Raw genomic sequence first — 13575 nt, forward strand, 5'->3', positions numbered from 1 at the left:
CACACAGAGAAATGTATACATATAGAAATATATGTACAGAAATATTTATACAGAAATATATATCCAGAAACATACATATGCATACAGAAATATATTAACAGAAATATATATATATATATATATATACATACATACACATACAGAAACATAGAGAAATATATACAGAAATATATATACATATACAAGTATATATTAGCAGTAATACATACATATAAAATATGTATACAGAAATATATGCAGAAATATATATAGAATATATTAACAGAATACATATATACATGCAGAAATATATATTCATATAGAAATATATATACAGAAGTACATATAAATACAGAAATATATACTAACAAGAATATAGATACATATACAGAAATATATATATAAAAAAATATAGAAACACGCATACACACACCACGCACACACACACACACACACACACACACACACACACACACATACACATATGTATAGCCAAATGATGAAAAGAGGAAAGCATCCTAAAATCCTAAGATGGGGTTAAGGCTAAAGATAGTTCCTGCCTTTTCAGGGATCTAACTGAATGTTCATCAGCCTAACAGTGTTGAAGCGCATGGGGTTTTCAGCACTGTTTTCCAGTATCTTGCAAAGTATCCTTTTTTTGTCATTGTTAGACATAGACCAGAAAGTTAGAAAGGACACATGACTGTGACCGGATTTCAGTTTGGGCCTTCACTTTAGAACGGGGGTATGGGGAAGATCCTGAAGCGAGCTGTCCTTCCTTTGTAGGAAGACAGACAGACATGACTGTCCAGCGAATGGCCCTGACAGTGAGCTCAGCTTCAGCTTGTGACCGTGTGGGCAGTGAAAGTCAGGCTTAGCAGTCAGGATATCCAAACCATGTATCCTAAACACATTGATGTCCCTTGACCTGTTTGGGAGCAACAACCTTTAGGGCAGTAATCTTTAGAATATCCTGCTTGATAAGAATGTCTTGGCTAGCCCAGTGGTGGTGGTGAATACACCTTTGATCCTAGCACTAGGGAGGCATAAACAGGTGGACCTCTGTGAGTTTGAGGTATGCCTGGTCTACAGAGCATGCTCTCGGACAGGCAGGGCTATACAAAGAAACTCTGTCTCCAAAAAACCAAACAACCCCCCCAAAAGCCCCAACAACTCCCCACAAACAAACAAACAAACAAAGAAACAAACGCCTTGGCTAACCTGGGGTCTTGAACCATGTGGTTAATTTGGGGGAAGGGGAGGTGAACCATAGTGTCTTTTTGTGTTTTGAAAGTGCAGGAGACCGAGCCATAAATTTTCATATGCATATTCTGTGCTTGTGGAGGGGGGAAGGAAGGCTTGCAGACTCTTGTTGGTTAATGCTTCATATATACTTTGTTCACCATCGCTCTCCTTCCTAAGGAAGGGGCTGTCTTAACAGTTACCTTTGCAGCTGTAGCTGTGTACCCAGCAATGTCTATGAACAATGGACTGTTATCTACAGTCAAACTATTAGGATATCTGCCCTGATTACAGGCCTGTCCTGATGATGGTGCTTTTAAATGGGAGAGCAGAAGCCTAAAAGTCCCCTTTCTGGAACATGGCCCACAGCAAATGTTACCAAGTCACAGTCCAGGTGTACATCTGAGTGGGATGCTGAAAGATGGAGAGAATCAGTGCCTTATTCTTGTGCGGAGTCTGCCTATAATACATGTGGCCTCTTGAAAGTGGCAGCTTTCAAAAAGTCATTAAGCTGCCACCTGGAGGAGAGATGTGCGACCTTTCTGTGGCCTGTGCATCGTGTTTCTGGAGGGAGATGTCAATCATTATTGCACTCATTAAAATCATCCTCAAGACAAATGTCGATTTTCCTCACTGTCGTCTCTACAGACATGCATTAGACTTCTGACTCTGATGCCGAGGAATTTAATATATCTGTCCTCTCTCTGTTGGAGGAGGAGGACAGATATATTAAAAGCAAATAGCGGGGGGGGGGGTGCGGGGAGGGCTGACAAAACTCCCCAGGTGACACGAGGGCACAACCAGCATGGAGAACCAAATTCTTCATCTTCCTCCCACAGGATACCTGATACCTAACCTGGTTTGGGGATGCAGTGGACTGGTGGGATGATAAGCCAGGAAGGTCTGGCTAAAGTAGAGAGAGGAAGCTGGGAAGGCAAGGAACAGTCAAAGGAAAGCCAGAGAGGCTAAGATGGTGCATGCTTTATAAGGAGGGTGATTCCCAAGGATCAGGTTAGGCAGCTGTCAGTGTCTCTGGGCTCTGACGTCCCTTAGCTCTTCATTCCAGTTGTAAATATGCGCTGGTCACATTCCATGTAATGTCGGTTCTTTTGTGTCTTTTTGCACTCTCATCCAGTTCCCATCTTTCTGTCCCCTTGATCCCTGTTCTGTTTTAGTTCACCCAGGAACAGGGCTGGCCTAACTTGGATTGGCTACCCTGAAGGCTGCCTATTTATCCACCCATGACTCTCATGCTCTTGGGCTCAATTACCCTTCTGTGGTCGATGTATTCCCAGAGTGGGTCTACGGAGTCAACGTCTTGTGCTTCTCACACGCTCTCCACATAAAACTGTATGTGCATTTCTTTGGAAAACTTTTTAACATCCTGATCCAATCAAGTCACGTTCACTCAGTAACCCGTTAGAAATCACATCTAAGCGTTATTCTACTCAAGGTTTTTTTTTTTCCTGTCTTCTGATGAAATGATAATGCAAATGTAAGTGTTAATATAAATGCAAAACAGGGTTATTTTTAAATCATAGTAACTTCAGGTTTAGAGGAAAAACACAGCAGCAGCTTGTGTGAGCAGGGCTCATTGATATATTCACACATACAAAGTCCCAAACGGCTCCCGAAACCTGCAGATGAAATGCAGGTGTCTTTGGATGCACAGGTGTATCTTCTACCCCTGAGAATGTTGGAGGTACAGCTGCTTTGTAAAAAAAAAAGTGGGGATGTGAACTGAGGCATGGGGTGCCATTAAAGGGAAAGCAAAGATGAGGATTTGCTGCCCTCAGTAAATGGACAATTGGTAACTCCCTGTGTTGCAGTATTTTCTTCTCTGCTTTATCCTTATATTTCCACACAGTTCACAAGGGGAAGAGCTGAGCTTCCAGCAGTTCTGACTCCATATTCATGGCCTTTTCCAATTTTCCACAACTACCCTCAGCAGTATCTGTTAGGTTAAGAATTTTCTACTTTATAGCAGACGGTTAGTCCTTCCTATGACTACAGGTCCCTCTAAACCAATGTGTATTTTTACCTCTGCCTTATTCTAATGTTGTTTCTCTCCCAACCTGGTTTTTTGCCCTGTATTAAATCAGATACTCAGCACGCTTTCCCCAGGTCACACGTGATGCTTCTCCTCTTTGCTCGTGAGCTCATCTGTCATCCTTACAGATTCTGCCCCCACAAGGTCTCTCATGTCTCCTTTATCTTCGCTGTTCCCATGAGCCAGTCTAAACTCAGGTCCTCACAAGTGTCCGTGCTTGTACAGCTGCACTAATTCTTACTGGTTTCCTGGCTTCCCAGTTCTTTCCCTTTTTTGCAATCTATTGTTTATAGCCAAGAATCAGCGTTTCTATTCTCATTTATTTCTTCCTAGTACTGAAGATGAAAGCCAGGTTAAATGCCCTGCCATGGAGCTGCATCTAAGGCCTTCTGTTCCTCTTATACTTGGACTATCATTTTCCTGCCTATCCTTTGTAAACTTTTTAAAAATTTTATTTACATTTCAAATGTTATCTTCTTTTCTGGTTTCCCCTCTGAAAACCCACTATCCCCTCCCCTTTCCCCCCTGCTCCCCAATCCACCTACTCCTGCTTCTTGGCCTTGGCATTCCCTTACACTGGGGCATAGAGCCTTCACAGGACCAAGGGCCTCTCCTCCCATTGATGACCGACTAGGCCATCGTCTGCTACACCTTTGTAAACACTTTGATTTCCCTTGTGAAGACAGTCCAATATATCCTTCATTCCATCCCTACTGCGTAGAGTGCATTAGTTATCTTTTTGCTGCTACAGTAAAGTACCATGACTGAAAGCAGCTTAGAGGAGTGGCTAAGAATTTTCCTTATGGAACCTTATGGTTCCAGAGGGGATACAGTGTATCCCAGCAAGGAAACCATGGCATCAGGAGCATGAGGCTGATCTGGGGCAGTCCAAAAACATAGAGATCACCTTTCATCTCCACACAGGTAGAAGAGAGGGAACAGCTTATGAAAGCTCAAAGTCTTCCCCCCACAGTGATGGATTTCTTCTGGGAAAGCTCCGCCCCTGTAAGGTATTATAACCTTCTCAAACTAAACCACCACGGGGGACAAAGATTCAAATCCATGAGCCTATGGAGGACATTTCTCTTCCAAGCACTAACTAGAGTGAAGATATTGATGATGCTAACTAAACAATCTCTTTGTATCTGTGACCTATGCCCTGTAACTTGATGGCTTCTGTCCATACCCACACTGGGTTTAGTGAATGTTTGCTTTGGCCAATGGGTTAGTAACAAATTAGATACAAGCATGGGCCTGAAAAAATATGTTAATTTCTGGGTTTACCTTTCCTTTATCCTCTGCATCCTCTCTGTGGGTGTGACCAGAGAACTCTGCTGGAGAATAAGTTTCATGAAACAGACAAGTCAGCTGAAGTGACTTAGTCAGCCCGTGTGGTCCTGGCCATCCACCATATGACTACAGGTACGCTGAATCAGCACTACACTCCGATGCTTTGAGTCTTCGTCTGGGATGTTTTGTTAGGTAGCAATGACTAATCATTGCATGCTTCTTTCTAAAAGAGACCCATGCTGCCTTATAATCCTGACGTTGTAACATTTATTCAATCTAACTCTTTCATTGAACTGAACCAACCCTTCTAAGTGATGAGCAACATTTTAACACAGCCCCAGTATTTCCCACCTAACTACCCCACAGGGCTATGTAATACATATTTAGTTAATAGTTCAAGAAATGTAAATGCACACTAACTCTCCTTTCCATTGCTAACCAAGTAACTGACTCTAATGTTGTCATTTTTCATTTTGCTACTTCTTCTACAAAGGGACATAGCAAGAGCAGCTATTTCAGTCAATAATATGTGCTTTAGAGAGAAAGGAAAGGCTAGTTTTAGAAATGCTAAAACTGGTGAAAAGTTTATCTCTTCAATCTTATATTTGTACTTTAAGGCCTTTGTCTAGAAGGACAGGAAGAAGCAGTCAGTGACATCAGGAATGGCTCACAGCTTGTGACTTCCCAAGGAGTGCTCATGTACTGGATCTTGCTTTTGGATAGGGTATTATCCTTCCAGGTTAGGTAATTACAGCAAGGAACGTAGGAGATGAAAGAATGTTGGACACAATTTGTAATTGCTGAAAATCTTTCCTTTCCCTTCTCTCTAGACAAGATTCGTATGGTATTTCAACATAACCATGTTTTCTCTCTTTGTAAACCTGAATCCAACTGCATAGAGCTACACTCGAGTTTGTTGCCATGCAGAGGTAAAAAAAAAGAAGCATAATTTAGATTCTTTTTTTGGTATGTATGTGCATACATTTGACAGCCTATATATCTTCTTTAAAGAAAACCTTAAGTAACACACAGAATTTGTATGTTTATGTTACTACAATACAGTACCAAAAGAAGGTAACTCATTAAGAAAATGAGTGCATTTATTATATTGCTAGTAGGGGGCAAATTCAAGGTTGGAGGGCCACATCTTGTGAGAGCCCTGCTGCTGGGTTTCATGACAGAGCACATCACACAGAAAGTGAGAGAGGAAGCAGGAAAAGACCCCTAGCTCAGACCTCTCTAGTTCTTGTGCCATGACTCCACCCCGTCATAGGGGGCCTTACTTTCATGGCCTCATTCGATCCTAAATGTCCCCCAAAGACACTCCAGAATATTGTCACCATAGGAATTTGGAGAGTAAGTTTGCGTCACATGAGTATTTGGGAGATGCATTTAGACGGTGGCAATCAGTGGATTTGTTTTTCTTACTTATGAAACATCCAATCAGTGCCTGTACCACTTATTGACTGTGGCCTGCCGGTAGAACACTGTGTGCCCAGTAGACATTTAGTGAATTCATTTACCCTTTCTCAGTCGGCCCTGCTTTCTTCCCCTTTGAGCTTTCTGAAACATTAGTCATCCCTGTCTCCAATCTCCCCGGTCCCAGAATTGGTACAATATTTGCTGCGTATTGACACCTGGACATTGACTAATGGCACCATCCAGGGAAGAGCAAGTATGTTCATGAACTTCATTTCTTCTCAGCCTTCCACGGCCAAGGCTAATTGCTTGTTTAAGTAAATGCGTCTGACTTGAATAGCAATTGGGAAGATGCTTTGGGGGTAGTCTGAGTATCGGATTTCACATACAGTGACCAAAAGGAAATGCAGGTGAATGTTTCAAAAACTTTTTGTCAATACAGAAGCTGTTCTTTACAGAAAGAAATTGGCCTTGACAGTAGACAGAGCAAACCATGGGTCAGAAGCTCCTGGGAGCAAGCTAGGTTAACAGAACTGGGGTCAAGTGGGTGGGAATTGTGCTGAGGTAGTTGCCTACTGGGCTAAACTCTTCTTTTCATCAAATCTTCAAAGGAAAAAGTGGAAAAATTTTAAAAAGATTTCATTTGAATGTGAAGTTTGTTGTTGACAACTAATGCATGAATATGGCCTATTTTTCTTGGCTGTTGGATATCTTCCTCTAAGCCAAAGAGTCTATGGGTGGAGACTCCTGTGGGGATTGAATGACCTTTTCATAGGGTTGTATATCATATATCTTGCATATCTTGCATATGTCTATAACAGCAAAACTACTGTTATAAACACTGAAATAGCACTGAAATAATTTTATGGTTGCGGGGTGGTGATGGTGATAGTGGTGGTGGTGGTGGTGGGGCAGTCACCAGAACATGAGGAACTGTACTAAAAGATTGAAGCATTAGAAAGGTTGGGAACCACTGCTCTAAGGTAAACAGGAAGAGTCCATAGATTTTCCAATTGTTCTTTCCTCCCTATACAAACTAACGCTATTCCATTTTAACCTGCAATGGTAGCCTCACAGAATGGGATAAGAAATCATCTAAGTGACACCCTCAGCTGAGTTCCCACAAGCACCATCTATTGGACAGAAAACGTACTCCTCCGAGTGTCTTTGGATATATTGCAATGACTACAGATTCACGGGTGGAGAATGTGTGACATTGAAGGCTTCTGTGACATTCCACCCCTACCAAGGAAACAGTGTAGACAGGAGGCTGTTGAAGAGAGACCTTAACCATTGTGATAGGGATGCTAAGGTGTGTAGCTCTTCTCAGATGGTAGCTTCTGGAAGGGGTAGAGTGGGAAAAGCCTTACTTTTCTTTAAGGGACTGGCCATTGGGAGTTTGACCACGTTCTGATGAATATATTAGCAACATGAATTGAACTTGGTGTATTTTTCTCTCCTCCTCGTCCTTCTCGTTGTTGTCATCGTCCTCCTCCTCCTCCTTCTCTTCTTTTCCTTCTCCCCCTTCTTCCTCTTCTTCCTCCTCTTCTTTTTCTTTCTCTCCCTTTTCCTCTTCTTCCTCCTCCTTCTCCTTCCTCAGAGGATTGGGAAGTAGATCTAGGAGGACTGGGAAGTGGGCATGATTGGGCTGCACTGTGTGAAATTCCAAAATAACCAATAAAAATATTATGCTGGAAAATTTGCAGTACCCCATATTGAAAATGAATGAGAAAATGCTACCGTCTGTGGATCAGGGACTGTTTGGGGATAGTGGCATAATGACTCAACACAATCCTCTTTATAGGGTAGACAAAGGTCTAAGTACAGTTTTGCAACAGCTCAGTAGCTTGTAAGACCCTGGAGAGGTTCCTAAAGGAACATGAGAAAGAATCCATATCTTACCCCCAGGAAAACATAGTTCCATGTTCTTCCTGGTAATGTGTCTACAAGTTGTTTCATTAAAGCTGAGTTTGTGGTATAACTGTACACAGTGTTGACCTTTTCTGGTTTATAATGACATAATTGTGCTTCTGCTAAAAGCTAGAGCTGTTTCCTCATAGTGCCTTCAGGGTAGCCTGACCGACAGCTCCACCACTGGGCTCCACCATCCCTACCCCTGCCCTCAATACCAGGCACTGAGGGTTAGGCTGATCTTTGTTCTACCAGAGGTCTTTTCTCACTTGCCTGTGCCCCATCCAGGTTAAATGTACATATCTTGTGTTTTAGTTGCTTCAGAACACCCAACCCGTGAACTGAAATGACAGGACTCCATGAAATGGAGCATGGTCCAGATAGTAGGATAGTGTATTCTTGCTGCTTTCCTTTCAGTGGTTGAGGAGCCAGGGTAAAAACTGACAAGAGTGGGAAAAACAAGCATGTTGCCAGAAAGTCAGAGGTCCTTTGTTCTAGTCCCAATACGCAGCAAAAACCGTAGAGCACTTTGCATGAGATTCATCTTACATTTTCTATTATTGGAAAATTGTGACTGGCTAATTTTAAACACAGATTTTGTTTTCGTCCCTTGCAGAGAAGCAGGTTCTGCACAAATCACCTCACCGTAGCTGCGAAACAGTTAGAGAATTCCCCATGTTTGGTGACCTCAGAGTCACACTTCAAGCTGTGCTATGGGCTCTCGCTAGTCCAGTGAAACATATATGAGTCGTGACTGGCTCCAGAGCCAAGAGGGGGTATTTTAGTGTTTTAATAATCTGGCTCTGTTAGTTTTGGTGGTTGCTATACGCGTTTCTATTTTGGTTTCCAGTTAGAACCACCGAGAAAGCTGGATTGCTGCAGATGCTTTTTGCGAAAATGTCATTTGCCAAATCAAACGCTTGAGAGAAGGAGCACATTTGCCTGGTTCCACATGCTGTCCTGTGCCTGCCCCTTAATGACCACCTGAGAGCCTGGCCAGGGAGTGTGGGTGCAGCAAGGAGTGAGGGAGAAAGTAATGAGCACACAGCGCGGGGGTTTCACAAACAAGTCTTTGCTCTAATTGCTCCCTCCTGTTGCGGCCGGCCACAATGGCAGCAGCAGCCAGTTCTGACCTTAGCTGCTGTGGGTCTACCTTGGTAACAAGAAGTCACATGTCACCATAGGGGACCGAGATAAACAGAAGCCAGCAAACACACCTCAATCTGAAAAGCATCCACATCGAGTTGTATAGTTGGGAGACAGTTAAAGGTTGAATTGTGTCACCCTTTAAGTTCTATTGATATCATCATCTCTAGTGTCTGAGAAAGTGGTCGTTTTTTGGAACTAGAGAAGTTAAGTGAAGGCGAGGCTATTGCTTTCATTCAGTAAGATTGGTGTCTTCCTAAGAAGAGACAAGACACAGCCAGTGGGGAAGGTTCTGTGATGATGGAGGCAGAGGTGGGAGAAATAAATCCCTAAGTGAAGGGGGTCAGACCACCAGAAGCCAAGAGCCAAGGAAGGACTCCTTTGATAATTTCCACAGAAACTGTGGCCCTGATGAACCTTGAGGTTCAGGCTTTTAGCTCTAGAATTGAGGGATGACAGGTCTTTATTGTTTAAAGTCACCTGGGTCATGGTACTTCATTAGTTATCTTAGGACACTGTCATGGGGAGCATGTTTCAAGGGCCCAGCATGGGGCAAGGTTGGATTTTAAGGCTCTGTTATATGTTAGAGGGCTCCAGATATCTGAACTTGGGGAGTCTGTGCTGGTTCATGCATAAGTGACTCCTTCACCTAGACCTTCTCTCAGGGGACCAGGAGAACTCAGAAACAGATATCTTTGGAGTCTTAGAGTTAATAGCTGAGACAACCTGGGAGGATGTTCACTTTTCAGATCCATTACTGTCCCTGGTGGCATTCTCACCGAGTGGCTGTAGGACTTAGTGAAGTGAATCGCTGCTTCAGGACTCACCAGTGTTGTTCACTGAGCTACATCTTATGTCGTCGTATTTATAGCCACACAGGTAAAAGTAAAGAAACATCAACACGAGATAAAGTTTGACAAAAGCTGACGGGATGGGTCTGGACAGAGTCATAGGGGGTGGGGCTGGACAAAGAGTCATAGGGAGTATTAAGTAAGACATGCAAGCACCGCCATCAACAGGTAAAACTGAGCTGACACCCAAAGGACAAAGAAGTATAACAAGGTGAAGAGTTGGAGGACAAACGAGCAGTGAGCAGTGGGAATCAGTCTCTGTAGAAAGAATGCAGCCCAGGGATCAGGCACATAGCTCAGTGGTAGAACACCTGCCTAGCACACATACGGTCCTTGGTTCGATCCCCAGCACCGCAGACCGGCTGCAGCTTTGAAATGTGTTGGAGATGAACAGATGGATGGCTACTATATCAGTGCCATTAAAAAACTGCTTAAAATATTACTCAGTTATTCTCACACAGCATCCGTGAGTGAGTCGGGCATCTGTGTGAAGATGTGTTTTCTGCTTAGTTGCCTCAATGCCAAAGTTAAAATGTCATCAGACCAGAGTTTCTATTTAGGGCTGGAGCTCTTCCATGGTCCCCATCATCTGTTTTGTTCTGTTTTGTTTGTTTCCCTTCCCATGTGGCTCCTTTCTACTTAACACCAACAATGGCATAATAACATCCCATTCTGGCTTTGAGTCTCTTGATTGACTACTTACCCATGCTTTTAAAGGCTCATGTGGTTAATTGGGACCATATGGGTAATCCAGGATCTTTTTTTTTTTCAATTGATTAGCCCCTTAAATATGTTTGCTGTAATACATTCACAGGTACGAGAGCTCATCAGGGTCCTGGTCTCATGGAGCGGGGCGTGGAATCTTCTTGATAATTCTGTTTAGCACATGCTATTGTGACTCTGGGGAGGTATCTGATGATGCAGGGCATTATGGGTCATAGTAAAGATTCTGGAATTAAATTTAATGGCAATAATTATAGTAATTACTATTACTCGGTAACTACTATGTATGCCATCTATTTATGAGTATGGAGCACTTTTCTAATGTTACAAATACAATCTCATATGGCGCTCCTCGTAGCTCTTGTAGAGAAGTAAAACTGCATTGACTTTGCTGATCGGGAAACGGATGCTGTGGAGTCCAAGTGGTGTACCCAAGACCACTTGCCTCCTGGTGACTCCATGTTCCAGGTTTCATTAGTGGGCCATCGAGGTGCCTCGTTTGGTAGACTGGCCACCTACCATGCAGAAAACCCTGTTATGTGATGTTTTCCCCTAGTGCCATGTAAAACAAGTATAGTTTCTTATGCCTGTCATTACAGTGCTCTGGAGGTGGAGGCAGGAAGAGCAGGAATTCATGGTTGTCCTTGGCTACACAGTAAATTAAAAGCCAATCTGGGATGTCTCCAAAAAAATCGTGTGCAGTTAAAGTGCTCAAAATAAGTGACCGTTGAATATTCAGCCTTAAAAGGGAAAGATATCTATCTATATCTATATCTATATCTATATCTATATCTATATCTATATCTATATCTATATCTATATCTATATCTATATCTATATCTATATCTATATCTANTCTATATCTATATCTATATCTATATCTATATCTATATCTATATCTATATCTATATCTATATCTATATCTATATCTATATCTATATCTATATCTATATATCTATAACTATATCTATATCTATGACAAGAAGGGCCAAACCTGAGCATGGGGAGGAGAACTTCGAAATGCTATCTTCTGGTCATGACACGCCATTGAGCTCACGAATCCACTGCAGCTATGGTTACTTGTGTAAAACCCTCACAAGAACAAGCCAGGATCAGTCAACACTCCAGAGCACAGCACTAACTACACACAATGGATTCAAAAACAAAGAAACAAACAAAACACAAAGGAGAGAATGTGAATACAGAGTTTGGTGGGGTATCCAAGGAGAGTGTGGGGAAAGAGTTGGGAGTATATAGAATAAACTGTGCCAAATGAAATATTATGAAGTAAAATATATGAAATTCCATTAGCATCTTAACTTTAAATCCTGCCTTACTTAGAAATGTTTTATTATCTTAGTTAGGGCTTTATTATTCTGAAGAGACACCATGACCACAGCAACTTTATAGAAAGAGACATTTAATTGGGGCTGGCTCACAGTTCAGAGGCTCAGTCCGTTATTGTCACGGCAGGAAGCATGGCAGTGTGCAGGCAGACATGGTGCTGGAGAGGTAGCAGAGAATTCTAAGTCTGGATCTGCAGGCAGCAGGAAGACACTGTGAGCCACTGGGCCTGGATTGAGCTCCTGAAACCTCAAAGCCCACTCCTTCCATGACATTTCCTATGTATCTATGTTGGTCATTTTTATTCAAAGCAGTACAGATATGCAGTTTTAGATGTTGATTAATGGTTAATGTGGGAGGTCCCAGGCCACCACACGAATGTGGTGGCCCTTGAGTTGTGTAAGAAAGAACGCTGAGCAAGCCAGAAGCCTCACCTCTCCATAGCTTCTACCTCTATTCCGGCTTGAGTTCTTGCCCTAACTTCCCTCGGTGACTGTGATGTAGAAATGTAAGCCAAATCCTGTCCTCCCCTGTAGTTTCTGGTCAGTGCTTTGTCATGGCACACAAAAAAGCAAAGTAGGACAAGTCTCAATACTTTCTTTTAGACGATAAGAACTTAACAACTGCTATGAAGTGGTTCCTAACAGCCAGGCAGGACCTTCTAGTCCAAGTGACTACAGTGGAGCTCAGTTTGACTTGGAGGTGGAGGCAAAAAAAAAAAAAATGCCACATGCTTTATTTCTTTGGTCAAGTCATTTGTCACCTGGTCCACCCTGCCAAGGAGAAAGTCCTTGAGCTCTGGTTCCCATCAGCCCATTCTCCCCACCAGCTGCTGACAGCTGGATTTTTTTTTGTTGGAGAGCTAGCAGTCAGGAGACATGGATAACAAGTGAAGAGCCCCCTTCCAGGCAGTAGATAAGCTTTCTGAGCACCTGGGGACAGATGGACTTGGCATCTCTAAGCAAGCAGGTGGAAGTATTTTAGGGAGGAGAGACAGGATGAGCAGCAGGATCCTTCCCAACTGGAGCTGCTGTGCTTTAGAAGACCGCCTGATGTACTTTGCAAAGATGGTCCATCCTGGTCCCCAGGTACCCGCTGAGTCTGGCTAACCCATCATTAGCTTCTAGTTCAGTGCTCTTAGGGTGCTGCTTCCCTCTGCTCGCCATAGCCAGAAACACTTGCTCTGGGATCTGTTGCTAGATTCCCCAGGCTCCAGGAGAGAATAAAGAAAGTGTGCCTACTCACATTGCCAAAACTCATTTCTTTGCAGCTGCAATGGAGAAACAGATATCAATATATTTACGCCATGCAGGAGAGAAAAGAAATCCTCCCAGAATGAAACTTTGTTTGCCCCGTTTCTTGCCAGTCTTTCCTATATAGGGGGTAGGAAGCGTTCCCAGAAAGAGAATGCCAAATGCATTCACAACCAACTTAAAAATAAAGGGGCAATTCGCGGGGGAGCAAGATCTTCAACAAATGAAAAAGTGTAAATGGTAATATTCCAGCAGATTAGCTCCCAGAGAAGCCCTCAGGCAGAACTGTAAGCCATTATAATTAAGGATTTGGAAAATATCAGTATTTAATTAGAGCCTCTTTTCTTGGTGAAATGCTGTTGTTTTG

The sequence above is a fragment of the Mus caroli genome, chromosome 10 (assembly GCF_900094665.2).
Source record: "Mus caroli chromosome 10, CAROLI_EIJ_v1.1, whole genome shotgun sequence".
NCBI classification, from domain to species: Eukaryota; Metazoa; Chordata; class Mammalia; order Rodentia; family Muridae; genus Mus; species Mus caroli.